The sequence below is a fragment of the Corapipo altera genome, unplaced genomic scaffold (assembly GCF_003945725.1).
Source record: "Corapipo altera isolate COAL_440 unplaced genomic scaffold, ASM394572v1 53, whole genome shotgun sequence".
Classification (NCBI taxonomy): Eukaryota; Metazoa; Chordata; class Aves; order Passeriformes; family Pipridae; genus Corapipo; species Corapipo altera.
The window spans coordinates 3,131,282-3,146,771 of NW_020884900.1; the positions used below are offsets into that span (position 1 = coordinate 3,131,282).

At 39.0% G+C, this 15,490-nt stretch overlaps 1 protein-coding gene across 1 annotated transcript in view; it reads left to right on the top strand.

Annotated features, from left to right (window-relative positions):
* The first annotated feature begins 10,163 nt into the window (after positions 1–10,163).
* Positions 10,164–15,490, top strand: part of BMPR1A (bone morphogenetic protein receptor type 1A) — a 44,926-nt gene continuing 39,599 nt past the window's right edge. The window contains exons 1-2 of the mRNA XM_027649401.1: positions 10,164–10,437; positions 13,581–13,702. The gene's annotated coding sequence lies outside the window, so the exon portion shown is untranslated. The remainder of the gene's footprint in view (positions 10,438–13,580; positions 13,703–15,490) is intronic.

Consider the following 15,490-nt stretch of genomic DNA (forward strand, 5'->3'; position numbering starts at 1 on the left):
AGAGGTGGAAGGTCATTTCATCCTTCCAAACATTCTGTGGTTTATAAGGAAGGGATGTTCTTTTACATTCGAAAAAATTAGGAATATTGAACCTTTTCTTCCTTGACTTTGTAAGACATGTAATCTTATAAATTTTAGTTCCATAGCCTGTAGCTTTTTCCTGTAATTGCTTGTTTGAACAATTGCATTTTAGATTTGAACCAGCACAAATTGCCATGATAGTGTGTTTGTATCTCTTTTTTTTTTTACAATCTTGTTTCATTATATGGTATGCATATAGGAGTTTCAATTTGTGTACCTTACTGTAAAAAGAAAACGGGCAAAATGAAATAACCAATCCATCCCTTATAAAACCCTTCAGGAAAATCTGACTTTTTTCTGTTGTTTACTTTCAATTTGCTCTTGGGCAGCCTTTCAACTTTCTTTACCTGAATAAGGAAGCTGCTGTCCTGAACTGGGATTCTTTTCTTTTTTCAGTGAATAATCTTGGAAACTATCCAGTGTTGAAATCCACCAGCACTTGCAAGTGTCTTGTGTTCTTCTCAGACAGGGAATGCTGAAGTTCCAGTAAGTCATTAGTGGGCTGAAATTTGTTTCTTCAAGGAGTAAGGAAATACAATGGCTTTCTGGTTCAGTGGAAATTGTTACGTTGAAAAGGCCCACCTGAAGACTGACGCTTCAGTTGCATTGTTGTTGTCTATTTAAAGTATGAAAATATTCCAGGGAGTGCTCCTGGTAGTGAAGTTTGTAAGTCGTATACAAGTTTCACTTGAGCACGTACCTTGATGTGTCTGAACTCCATTTGAGGAAGAGATGGATGGATGTGAGATACCTGAAGTGTTACATCATCTGAGGTTTACATGGAGCTTTAGCACAGCCAATAAAGAAGCTACCAGTGTTAAACATTTTGCTGGTTCCTTCTATTTATCTCTCAACCCTGGTAGTTTCTGGATGGTTTAATAGAATCCAGTTGATTCTCAGTGCAGAGAAGAACAGAGGTTACCTCTATATTCAAAATTCTTTTTTTCATTTTTCCTTGGCTAAAATAAGAATTTTATTCACTTATTTGAGTAGGAAATGGAATAGATAAGGGAACATATAAAAATGCTCTGTTTTCCTTTCTACCAGAAGAAAAAAAAATGGAGCGGCAATTACTTAGGGTAATTAATAATTAAAAGAGTATCTGTAAAACTTGTTTTAGCTTTTTGTTGAAAGATATACATTACATGCTGTAATAATTTATACATCTGAAATAGCTCTACTTTCATCTTGTTTCAAAGGTCTTTTTTTTTAAAGTTTAATTATTATTAATGAACCATAAATGGGACAGTTATTGAAAGATAAAAGGTCTTCATGTGATGGTCCATGCTCTGTGCAATGGAACTTTGTCTCCACAAATTTCACAGTGGTTCTGTGTATAGGAAGCTCTGCTTGGTTGGGCTGAGCAGTGTGTATGCTGTTTTCAGGTTTGAGGAACTCTACTTTTGAGTGTTCTCTGTTCACGGACTTGAGGGCAAAAGGAAACCAACATAAATTCCTAGCCCAGTGTGCTATAAATACATTTAACTGTGCCTTTACAAATCTTGTCAGGATGGAGAATCCACTGCATCGTGGCTGAATCAGCCTATAATTGATAACTCTTTAAAGTGTATTTCCTGTTTGAATTTAGATGAGATTCAAATGTCAGCTGCTGGCTCTTGTGCCTTCAGTAAATAGAAAAAGCTGCTAGAGTCAGAGGGTTTTGGGTTTTGTGGATCTGTTTTTGTTCTTTTTTTTGTTAGAAGTCACATTAAAGCAACAATGTCAAGTATCTTAGGTTTCTTGCAGCAGTGCAAGCTTTCCAGAACTAAAAAAACCATGAATTTTTCAAAAACATTACTGAACAGTAAGTATCACAAATGCTCACTCATATTTCTCTGATGGTGTCTCTCAATGTTCATGGAAAAGCTTTTATGTTATTTTTCATGCCACTCTGGAACACAGACAGTGAAGTCTAACTTACTTTCTCTAACTCCCAAGATAATTTCTCATTTGGAATGTATTTTGCTATAAAGCAGATATTAAAACTGTGGTCATATTTCAGGAGTCTTAACCCAACCCCAAGTGGGCTTAATTGGCTAAACACCAAATTTTGCCTCTTTTCTCTCTTTTACCTCTTCTTCCATGAGCTTTGTGCTCATCTCTGCAAAGTGACACATCTTTAGCAAGTGCAGCAGAGAATGATCACTTGTGCTCATCAGGTCCATCTTGGGAACACCATGTTCACCTCAACTTGTAGGATGATGCCTTAACTTCTAGGTTAATGTATTAAAATGTGTCTGAAGGAAAGCAGCTGTCAGGTTTGTTAGCATATGTCAGTGTTGTCAGAGGTGTGTGCAGAATACCAGGTATGTTGGAGTTCTCAGTTTAAGCAGATGGGTGGGAGCACACCTTTGGTGCCTGGAGAGTTTTGTTGACAAAAACCTCTCCCTGGTTGAAGAAGCCATGGATTTTATTTAGCCATTCTTTTTAAAGTCCTTTTGTGTTCAGGATACAGCCCATGTTTTTCAGTATTTGTTCCCAGAAGGTGGTGTTGGTATATGAAATGAACCTGTTCCCAGGCAGTTAACCAGAAGAGATCTGCATTGTTCTCTGCAAGTGGCCTGTCACCACTTTTTACCACAATGTTTTTTTTATTATGCCTTTGCTAGGGAGAAAAAAAAAAGACAGTTTTGTTTCAAATCCTTGGTGAGGGCTCCAGTACTCCTGTCCATTTGGAAAAGAGAATTTAAGATGATCTGAACTGGAATTCTTTACCATTACTTCTGAATGTATAAATTGGTAGGAAATGCAAGAGGGCAGATTAGATAAGTGTACAGCACGTTCAAGAACTTGATGTTGAGTTTTTCTGCCCTATGTTCTCCTGCGCCCTTCAGGTCTATTCTGGATGTAGCATTTCAGAAATCTGTCATTAGAAATCTTAGGTCAAGTTGAAAGGGTCCATGATTTGGTGGCAGTATCACATTCTAGCGTTCTAAATGAATAGTTGTTAGACTTAGTATCTGAAATGGCTGAGGATTTTTGAGCACCCAAGTCTCTACACTGAATTACCCATGTGTATTGCTTGCCATGTGATGCAGCATTGCCTTACAGCAACCTGTTCACCTGGACAGATTTTGAGGACATGGTGGCCTGAGGTTAGACTGGCAAAGCAAGTTCTGGATCATCATGCAAGTGTAAGGGTGTAAATTCTTTTTATGGTCATGTCTTCTAAAATCTGATAATTAAAGGATACTTTAGTAGTATGCAGCGTGTTTTATTACTTGAGACTTCTCTCCTAACTGTGCATCAGGCACAGCACTGCTGGCTGGTCAAGGGAGGTGATTGTCCCTCTCTGCTCTGGGCTGCCATGGACTGGACTCACCTTGAATATCGTGTGCAGAGTTTTGGGCACCTCAATACAAGAAGGATATAAAGCCATTAGAGAGCATCCAAAGGAGGACAACAAAGGTAAAAGGCCTTGAGGAACAGCTGAGGGCACTTGATCTGTTCTGCTGGAGAAGAGGAGCCTGAGGTGAGACCTCATTGGAGGCACAACTTGTGAGGGGAAGAGGAGGGGCAGGCACTGCTCTTCCCTCTGTGGTGACCAGTGACAGAAACCGAGGGAATGGCCTGAAGCTGTGTGAGGGGAGGTTCAGGTTGAATGTTGGGAAAAGGTTCTTCACCCAGAGGGTGGTTGGGCACTGAATAGGCTCCTCAGGGCAGTGGTCACAGCACCAAGCCTGACAGAGAGTTCAAGGAGCATTTGGACAATGCTCTTGGGCACATGATGTGACTCTTGGGGATGGTCCTGTGCAGGGCCAGGAGTTGGACTTCAGTGATCCTTATGGGTCCTGTCCATCTCAGGATATTCCATGATTCTAAATTCCCTAATTAATTTGGTTTTTTCCTCTGAAATAACAATGTTTGAAGAAATTTCAGGGACCAAGTCTGCAGGAATAAGTCCCTAGTACAAACATCTCAATAAAAGAGTTCTGATTCCATAATTATAGCTTTCTGATGTGTAACCACTTTTCCAAAAAAAAAAAGAAGATGACTTGTCTTTTCTGGGGATAGTATTTAGTTGTCTGAATATCAAGTTGGTCTTACTGTATCAGGAACAGTACTACCCTGTAAACAGATGAAGGAAAGTTCACTCTGCTTGAGATGAGATACAATCAAGTGCTGCCAAGGTAATTTCATATGGTTTTCTGGATTATAAAGTACTCTTTATATATAGAAAGGTAGGTGTTTTTTACAATTGAATTACAAAAAGTGGTAAAACATTTAGTTCTGTGTCTTCTCTGCCAAAGACTTTAAGTTGTCTCTGTAACTTCAATTAATTGTGGAAGACCAGAACATCCCCGTAAATAACCATGCAGAACATTGAGCGTTAGAAGACTATGGGCTTATGACTGTCTGAAGTTTTATCGAGAAGGATCTATGAAAATACCTAAGTCTTAGATAGTATACTTGGAGTAGATGAATTCTGAAGTTGTCTAGAATACTTTGAAATATTTTTGTATGCCTTTCTTTTTGGTTTACTGCGTAGTATTATATAGTTAGTGACTTCTAAAAAAAAGTAGGAGACTGGATGTAATGTGGATCTCCAAAGGATGCACACGTATTTTGCAGCATTCTAAACCTCCCCATCTGCTTCCTATTTGAGCATCCTCATAGTCAGTTTTTCCCAAAGCAGTATAAGTCACAACTAGTCTGAAGGAAAACACTTTACAGTACATATTAATAAAATTCTAGTGTTGATTAAAGAATGACTAATCAGTTAGAGAAAATAAAACATGCATTATCCTTTTTATCAGTAAGGACTACATCAATAGGAGCCTAAATTTAGGGTTTAGTGTGTAAGTACAAACACTCTTCTCTCTATTCTTCATGTGATACACATTGCACAGATTTCATCTCAGTGTACTTCCCTCTTTTGTAGTCACTGCCGATTTTAAAATTTGATGATAGTTGACTGATTCTTTCATTTTACTTTACAATGGTGGAAACAAATGCAAATTTTAAGGTTTATATGTTTCAACAGAACTTCAACAGATTTTATTGGGTGAGGCAAGTATTCTGTGCTTTTGTACTTCTATGCCAATAGGATTTTGGTTTCAGTATAGGCCATTTAATAGAATATGTACATTTTTATGACTCCAGGAGGGAAAAAAGTTCAACTTCACGTCTGTGCCAGCTACTAAGTTCTGGACCTAAAGGTTTCCATACTCTTTTTGAATAGTTCTCATTGCTGACAACTAAAATGCTTGATGGCTGGCCTTCAACTGTGTTCTGTCTGTCAGACCCAAGAGGGGAAAGCATTCACACTTTGATGTTCTGTTGTGAAAAACCAAAATATGACGGAGCCATAGGTGTTTGTTTTGCTTGTAGTGAGAAACACTTTTGAGCTAATAAAGTGGTTTTATCACTTTTTAGAAGAACATTAATTATAAGGATTCGCAGTGCTTAAAGTCTGTTTGAACTGCCAAAATGTCTAGATAAGTTTGTATTCTCATATCTGAAAGAAAAAGTTTTTTAGCTCCAGCACATGTTGTGTTGGTTCCCCCAGGAGTGTTATTTTACTCTCTTGAATGTTATAGTGTAGTCCATGTACTTTTCTGTAGGAAAACTTCTGTACTTGATAGGTCTGCTTACGGTGAAGGCCTTTAACCATTTGGTGATGGGGGGGAGGGTCTGAGGCGTCTCCTGATTTCCTTAAAGAATCTGTCATGCCTCCATGTGTTCAGAGCTGTTGAGATGATGGCTCTAACTTAGTGGTTTGCTGAAGGCAGTGATCTTCTTGGAAAGTTTTCTCATTCCCTTTTATGTGTTCCTGTGACCTGTGTTCCTTGTCAGAAGTTAGCAACCCTGCAACCTCTGTTTGAGATTCTGCCCGGCTGGGTGTGTTTGGTTTGCACAGCAAGGTTTTGGTAGCAGGGGGAGAAGGGGCAGCTACATGGGGGAACTCTTTTGTGTGGGAGGAATCCCATGCTGGAACAGGGGAAGAGTGAGGAGTCTTCCCCTGAGGAGAAAGGACCGACAGAGACAAGGTGTGTGAACTGACTGCAGTCCCCATTCCCTGTTCCCCTGTGCCACTCGCAGGGAGAAGAGGAAGTAAAAGAGGTTGGGAGTAAAGTTGAGCCCAAAAAGGGATGGGGGAATGAAGTGAAGTGAAACTGTTTTCAAGATTTAGTTTTATTTCTCATTATCCTACTCCAATTTCATTGGTAATATATTAAACTAATTTTCCCAAATTGAGTCTGTTTTGCCTGTGACATTAATCAGTGAATGATCTCTCCCTGTCCTTATCTCGACCCATGAGCCTTTTGTTGTATTTCCTCTCCCTGTTTAGCTGAGGAGGGCAGTGACAGAGCGGATTTGGTGGGCACCTGGCATCCAGCCTGGGTCAACCCACCACACTATTAAAAAATTTTCAAATTTTTAATTTAACATTTAAGTTTAGAAAGGAAAGAAAATAAAGATTAATTCTACACACATAGAGGCAATGTGATAGAACATTAGTGTAGTTTTGAAATTGTTTGCCCTGTAGTATTTTGATAGTGCACAAGACCATGAAATTTTAAAGTTGTAGCAGAAATGTTTTTTCTTTTTAACTCAAAGGGTTCCTGAAATTGTTTCTCACTATTTGAATTACTCTGTAAAAAAGACAAATTGGAGAAATACTTGACCTTTTGCAGGAATCATAGGGGGAGGGAGAAGAGGATCACCTATCAGAATGTGGTCTAATTTGTCCTGTGGGACAGGCAGAAGCTAAATTTCATTGGCTCATTTGTCACAGAGAAATTGCAGTCTGGGCAGCATTCCCAGGATCAGTATGATGATAAGAATGCGCGCCTCGGAGTCTGTGTGCCAAGTGATCAAATTTTATTGTTGCTTCCATCCACGCGAGGCAACCTATTAGCCAGGTGGCAAGTACGGCCCAGCGAGGGTCTGGAGCACGCTGGGAAAGGTGACTCTGAAATTTGCCTGATGGCTGAACAGCACAGAGCCGAGTTTTGGGAGTTTTGATAAATTTTTGTGACTCGGGAAGGCTTATGAAGTCAGTCGTATCCCAAGTAGCCTTATGCTTCCAGGGATGTCAAGTGCATCAGGAGACTGTTAATTGTATCCCAAGAGGAAGCTGAGATTGTGGCTGGAGGAGCTTTGGAATGGATATCTCCAAAGCTGAGGTAAAACAGTTGAATTTTACATCTGTCTTGAAATGCAAAGGTATTTTTTAGATAAATGGTTTTAGATTCTTTGAGAACTGTGGGATATGATGAAAGGAGTTGCATAGCGAAGGCTTTAGCCCAGTTGTTATTTGACAAACCTTGACAAGTCAGATTCTGACTCCACCTCTCTGTGCTGAATGAACTGTTGCGTCACCGTCTGCAGGCTGATGGCTTTCCTTCTGAGGGTGACCTGCTGTATAACTGCTTTTCTTATAACAGCAAGCTGTTGTCAGATTCCTTTTTGCTCCAAAGTTTGGAGAGTGAGCTGATTTTTCAGCTTCTACTGACTCACTGGATGAAGAACATTTAAGATGACTGGGAGGAATCCTGTGGCTTCAGTGGGAGCACAGAGCCTGCTCTCACAGCACAGCAGGCTGTGGAGTCCTGGGGATGACTCCAGATGATGCAATTACACATGCCAAAATAAAATACTCAAGATACCCTCTAAGAAACCAGGAGGCTCAGACTCTTTGTGCTATAGGAAATTACATCTGCCAGGGCAAAGTAAAAGCCTGGTGGAATTTTCTGGCCCTGCTGCCGAGGCTTATGCCTGGATTCTCATGGCCCTGATAATGAATTCCTTGTGTCACTAGATGCTGTGGAGAGTATGGGGCACTGTGAGTTATGCAGACTTGTGTCATTCTGGAAAATGCATTCTGTTTGTCTGGTACTGCACAGACCCACCTTACTCAGGAATTTATTTGTGCTCTAATACTTCTAGATATGCCCTGGGGCAATGATTTTTCAGGAGCTTGATTGTGTAGAACATTTTCTCCTATACGGCAGCAGGAAACTGAAGATGATGAAAGCAAAAATGTGCAACAAAGGCAGGGAGAGTGCTTAGTTGTGAAACAGGTCCTTCAGATACCACCTGTTCAGGGTGTGTGCTCAGAAGGGAAAGCTCTGGTTGTTCTAGGGCACAGATTCTCCTCTCCTGTGTAAAGGGGCCAAATGATGTGAAGAGTCCTCTGATACCTCTTGAGCAGACAAATTGTTTAAGAACCTGGAAAAGCAGCTGTCTCTGTTCTGCAAAAAAATTATGTCACTATGTGAGGCCTAGTCCTTTTATTTAACTTCTAGCTAGTAATGTTCACAAAATGGAAATCTGGAAAGTTGTATGGCTCTGATAGAGAAGAATTTTTTTCTCAAAAAAGAGGGTGACCTGACTTAAAGAAAAGCAGTTGTCGATTTTTAGGTTTTTTGTTTTTTTTTTTTTTAATGATGTGGATTCATCATATATTTTCTGTCAGACTGGAAATGGAAGGTTAATCAAGAGTTTTTGCCATTAGTGGCAGCAGCACTCATTCATTATTCTACCTGCCTACACAACCGACCAGCCAGGTTAGATCACTACTGAAATGATGTTTAAGTCTGTACTATTTCTATGTGATGTCTTGTTTCCTTCAAACTATTCCAAGATAGTATTTCTGAAGTTCTATAAACTTCTTCATAAATTAGTAAAAATTCTTTTTGCCATCAAGGATCCAAGAACAACCTGGAAGTACTGGAAAGATCAGTAGTATGCTGAACTAATCTTAGAGTTTTGACTAGATATATAGGAAGGCCAAACCACTGTAATATCAATGTGAAGAATTATATGGCATGCAGTGCTTGAATGTTATATAATTCTTTGCATTTTTAATACCTTGCAAGACTAACTTAATGATTGTTTATTAAAACTCAAAGGAATGCAGGCATAAAATTAATTTTAAAAGTTAGCTTTCATGTAGTTGTGTTTTTACTTAAGTGATCTTGAACAATTTTGTTGCTTCAAAGATTGCATAAATGTTCCTTAACCATATCTCATGCTCTTATTTCCCCTCTTGCTACCTGGAAAACGTGGTGTCCAGAGACTAGAAAGTGATGTGCCTGTTCAGCCAGTTCATTTTATTTCACTGGATTTGGAAGGAATCTCTGTTCAATGAGATGTTCTTGCTCATATACCTTCTGTTCCACAGACAAACCCACCCAGCCTCAGACTTGCTCAGGTGGTGTGACATTTGCTTTTCCTGGTGTGCTGTGGAGGTTTTTCTCACATGTAAATTTGTTGAAAAGGGTTTCCTTAATGAATTCCTATCTTTGGATATGAACTTTGAAGTAGGATTTGGAAATTTGATTATGGCTGCTTTCCCTTTACAAAATTCATATTTCACAGCTGCAGTAGTCCTGTAAAAGCAATATACTCACATTTTCAAACTCTCTCTGGGTTACAACAGCTCTGGCTAAGTTTTTCAGTAGCATTCATGAGGCTGTTAACTGTTAACTGAAGCATCTTCCAGGCTGCCATATGGGTGTGCAGTGTATTTTCATTGTGCATAGATTTCTAACAAAAAGCCTATTGTTCAGGACTTTAGCTTACCTGAAAAGGATTAACTTTGCTTCTGAAACCTCTCCCATCTCTGGTTAACAGAGCCCTCAGCTGCCTCGAACTCTGACACTGCACACAGAGACATGTTGAGAGCACCACATGCTTTTCTCCTTTTCCCCTTTGCTCCCACCCCAAGTCTCAGATGCTGAAGGTTATTGCCCCTGGGTTGGTTTTTTTTTTTTTTTTTTGGATTTAACTGTTTGTCTCATATTACCCTAGGCCATGTCTGTGCCATGATCTGAACTTACAGAACCTTTAAAACAAGTTCTGTTTCATAAATTGGAGTAAAGGTATGATTAGCTGAACAGCTACCCTGCAGAAGTGACATGCTGATGGCTGGAGGAAGTGAAAGAGCAGGAAAGAAGTAACTGGAAGCTGGAGTGAATGGACAAGTATTTAACCCATGATCTGTACAGATGAGTCCTTCTATGATCAGATACTTAATTGCTGTTGAATCACTTTAACTGTTATGTTACTTTGATTAAAGTTACTTTCCAAACTTATGTTCCTTCAATACCTGCTGTATTTGACAGGTAGCACAGTCCTTTGTGAGAAAGAGATAATTTAAGATGAATAAAGTCATTCAGCTAAAAACTGGTGAGGCAGTTGGGACAAAGTGGGAATGAATCAGAGGAACAGAAAGTCAAGTGCCTGGAAAGTTTTTGGCATCAAAAGAAGAGACAGGTGAAGGAATGAGTTGAATGTGGCACTGGAACTGAAGAAACTGGAACTACTGAGAAGGGAAGTAGTAACAAGAGATAAGTGGCAAGACAAGAAAAAAGGAGCCCACAACCTGAGTAGAGTTTTCTCTTCAAAGTGAGTCAGTCTGACTGGAGCTTTGCCATTGTGAGTCCCTGCTGGCTGTCTGTCTGTCTGTCCTACTTAGAGCTGTTGGTTCCTGCACTCTGTGCTAGCAGGGTGACCACCTGTACCTCTCCAACCCCCTCCCTCCTGAATGAGGTTTAAATGAACCCAATTTACATATTCTGGCAGTTCCCTGGGACTGCCAGTGGCAGAAAATCTACATTTTTCTGAGTTAGCTAGGTAGCTACTGTATTCATATAATTCAGATTGTTCTTTTCCCAGATTGAGTGCTGATATTTTTCAGTTAATAGTATATGAGGATCTCAGATTTAATCTTAACACTGAAAAAATTTTGTAGATAAATTTGTGGATTTAATATGTTACTAGTGACAAGCAGTGTGAGGCTTTACTTTTGAATTTGTGCCTCTTATGGTTGTTGTAGTATATGAAGTTCTGATAAAGTTAGAGTTGTGCAAATAATTAATTCACTTGTTTTATTTTGTTCTTGGTAGCACTTGTCTGGAAAATGCCATTGAGAATGGCACTAAACATTCTGAAAATTATATATTAATAATTAAGCAGTTTGGATAACCGTATAAAAATAATTATTTAAGTAAATTGATTTTTATAAAATTAAGTATGTTCTCAAGTAGCATTTTGTGCTGATGAAGAAGTGGAAGAAATAGTAACACAGTGAGGTCTCTCACATAATTTAATAATCATCATTAACTCTTGTCCCATTTCTGACAGAGGTTTTGTAGTTTGCCTTTTAAAAAAGGGAGAGATGAGTTTGGAACTGACACACAAATTCTGTAAGTCATAAAAGAGTCTGTGCCCACGTTACCAAGCAGTGAGGTGTAATAGGATCAGATCTGTCAGGTGCTGAGAACCTGGCATCTGTGCTCTACAGGTGGTGAGAGTTTTATTTCAGGCTGGTCCTGGTCCGATTCTGTGGCTGAATTCCTGTTGGTGGTTGGAGCGTGTACAATGTACACCTGAAGCTCATTCTGTGATCTAGTTTTATTCAACAGAAATCTGGTTCATTTACTTGATGGCTGCTTTGCAATGTAAAGCAAAGCAAGGAAAGTAGGGTTGTTTGGGGGATGGACTTCAAAAGTGCAGTCCTGATTTGAATTAAATGCTAATGTAGACATACCTAGAGTCGTGCAGATCAGGAAGTTCACCAAAATAGTTTTGTTTGGTAAGAGAGCTTGGATATCTGATACATGAGATTGGGGTCAGGAGAGGCAGGGAATGCTTACAGAATTGAGAACAGTTACTTCATCAATTTGAGAGTTTGGAAAACTATTAGGAGGACATGGTTTTAAAAACAAAACAAACCTGAGCAGCAGTGTTCAGAAATGTCTTTACTTTGTAAAGCGACCTTTTTAAATAATACAGAGTGGACTTTGTATAAATCAGATACTGGATACAGGGAGATTGGAGATGTAAAAACAGAAAGCACACCACTGTTTTTTGTCTGTTGTTCTTTTGGAGTCCAACAGAAGATTCCTAGGTTAGAGAGAGGAGAAGAGATGGATATATTTTACAGATTCTTTACTTACTTTAAAAAAGGGAAGACAATTTCCACAAACAATATTTCATGGCCAGAATATTTTTTTCATTTTTTCCGTGGAAGAAAAAAGTCAAGTGTCAGCCTGTCTGCTCAGAGGAGACAGTTGTGTTTAAGAATTGGTGCTATCTGATATTCAGGGTGGTTTCGGATTACCATTGAGCACAAATTTATTATTTATTACCAAGACTATTAAACCTCAGTGTGTGAGGAACTGTGCTTATAAATGGACATGGAGACAGAAGTATTCTGACCTTCTTGTAATGGTAAAGGTCTTTATGCTGCTTAGAAAGGAAGAGAGGAGGAGAGTGGATGCTGAAACTCTCCCTCTGCTGGAAATCACGCAGGCACGTGATTTGTCCATCTGTACCCATACTGTTGGCTTTGGTATTCAAAACTTAAGTCATTACATCTCTACACTGTAAGACTGACTGTGTGGGTTTTAACAGTATAGCCAGATCAGTGGTGTTTAAGCCTTTGTGTTATTTTCAAGGTTAAGATCACAGTCATAAGACTGGGACTTCTAAATGATAAACTTCTTGTAGGATCTTCTTGAAAGCTTTGGATGATGGAAACATTTAAAAATTGTGACAGTGATAAAATGGGAATGGTTGACAATAGGTGGCATCTGCTCATCATGGAATCAAACTAACAAAGCTGATAAGCCCCTCTTAGCTCTCCACAGTCCATCTGAAAGCCTTGGGACTGGACACCAGGCAGGCAAGGCTCACAGTTGTTGACAGTGCTGGGTTAGGAGCCTGTGCCGTGCTTTCCTCTGATGCTTGGATGTACACCCGTTAAAAAAACAAATGAAAAATCAAACCCACCTTATTGCCAATTTTGTCCAGATCTTTGCTTTTTTCTTCCCAGGAGTAATTGTGCCTGTGTGCAACTGCAGTAAACCTATTGATTGCTTCTCAGTATTTTGCAGTTTCTTGTGTGCTGGAACTAAGGGGGTGACACCAGTGGATTTGCGGTGTGAAACTGCAGTCCTACAGACTCTCTGGTGTTTAATAAAGATTGACCTGTGCATTGTTTGTTTTTTCTGTTGGTGTCACCTACAATATGTCCTTTCTCTAGTCACTGACTTTTTAAAAGAGAAAATAAAAACTGGAAACCTGATATCTTGCAAATCTGGCTGGTATAGACCACATGAACCCAAGAGTTATTAGGAGAGACTAGAAAGGCTTATTTTCCTATGAAACTTTCTACAGAGATTTTTAGCGCCCTTCTTCCCTGACATCACCGTTCATCCAAGACTAATGTGTATTTAATCTAAAGGCTAGAAATGTTTTTGTTAGAATCTTTTTAATAGATGAGTGATTAATGATATAGTATAAATAAAATTATTTTTAAATTGTTTTTCTTGTCAGTATTTTACAAATATACTGCAACTGTGCAGCTTTTGGAAATACATGAGTCTTAAGAAATTTTTGTCTAGCTGGGAGCAGCTCATAATTTGCAGGAGGTGTCTGTAATTCCAGATATGACTGTCTGCAATGTGCAGCTCACATTTACACCATAAACTGTCAACACAGTTCTTCAGATATCTCTCTCATCAAATTCTCTTTGTGTTTTGCAGATCAGTAGAAATATGCATTTCCATAATATCACCTTTGAACTAATGAAGTGGAAGTACAGATGAAAACAGTCTGGAGGAAGCTTGAAGTACAATACAGTTTCATTCAGTTTCCTAATTGTGAGGTAAGGTTAACACATGCAAAATTTTATTTCAAGAATTTCAGGGATAAAAAGCATATGATAAGCAGCCACCATATCTTTCTTATAAAAAAATTCTGAACCACGTTTTTGTACGCTAGTGACAGTCTTTAATACCATATTGAATCAACTGTTTGATCTAATCTCTGTCCACCTTTCAGTCATGAATAAAGACTAATCAGCATCAATTATGGAGACATCTGTTGTACAAAGACACATTGGAAAAAGTTATGGTATCAGACAAATTTTATTTGGTACAATCTGTCTGGTGATCAACGTTACTAAAACTTTAGTTGATTATTAGTTTATTTTAGTTTATTATTTTCCTGATATGACAGGACAGGGGCTTTACAGTGTCAAGGGGCAGGGCATGAGTATATGCAGTTGGGTTGAAAACTCTGGATGCACTGGCATTTTATAAAGGGAAACACAAAACACACCCACCCAACCACGTCACAAGTTACTTTTTTTGCCTTCTGGTCCATTGTCCTTTTAAAGAGTAGTAGTATTAGCAACAGATGAGGGAGGGAGGTTGTTTTATGCTTTCCCTGTATATAAATAGCTGATCTGGCAAAAAAACAGAGTGGCAACACTACTCCCACCATGGAATTTCCCTATCTTGACATAGTTCATTCTTGGGCTTGTAAGTCCACAAACACACAAATGGCAAGAAGAAGGAGCTTATCAGAACCAAATTAAAGCAAGTCCTCTTGCTAATCATTTCTGCTCCTGTGCACTGCCTCTTGTTTTCATACCTTTTATACTTGAATTTCAGTAGCAAGGGGGCAAAGACAAAAGACAAAAAATAATACCATCAAGACCAAAAGAGGAAAATGCTGTAAACACCAGATGTGAACAGAGTACATCGTCCCAGGTGTTGATCAGACACTTGATGTGCTTCCTGAGCGAGAGATCAGCAGTATTGTATTTCATAGCCTGACCTGCTTTAGGTATGTTTTTAAGCCCATTTATGACTTTGGACACCCACAAAAACCAGTGAAAGTGAGTGTTTTAGTTTTAAATATTTGTTATATACAAAAGGTGTCCTGTTTGCATCTAAAACTGCTGCTTGGTAATTTATTTGTTAGTTCCTAGTTGATTTACAGAGAGAAATCGAGATTAAATCTCTTTGGTTGTCTCATCCATGTAAAGGTTTGATGAAGGGTATCATCTGTTTCTCTCATAGTTCTCAAGATGGTTTATTTTATCTTTCTTTAATAGGGAATCTCTGGAATACAGCCCTTTATTGTTCTTTTGCTAATTCTACTCTATTTTTTTGAGACAGCGTAAAATGTTCTTACATAGTAGTGTAAATAGGTCTGTCTTTCAGGTGCACCTCTGAGTTTGTGCAAGCAATTCTAGAACAGTGCAACTGGAGAAATTCAGACTAGCATATTATACTTGATCAGGAGGGCTGTGTGTGCTTAATTCCCTTCTGGAACTGGTGTCCTGTGTAGTGTTGTCGCTTTGGTCATATGATTACTTTGTTTTCTTTGGGATGTTGAAAACTGGACTTGGATGACTTCCCACCACCACCCATTAAAATGTAAAATACTCCCTTAGTTTGACTTGCCTCCAGCAAGGCGTGAATTAGAAGAGATTAAAGACCTCTAATGTACAACTGCTGAACCAATAACATTAGTTGACTAGGAATAACTTCCTACTTTTCAGCTTCTAGTGTCCATAGAGTTGTCATCTTTGCCTCCTCCCCAACCAGTGGTGGTAGAACCATCTTTTCTCATGTGATGGAGCTTGTTCATTAGCCAGGAACAT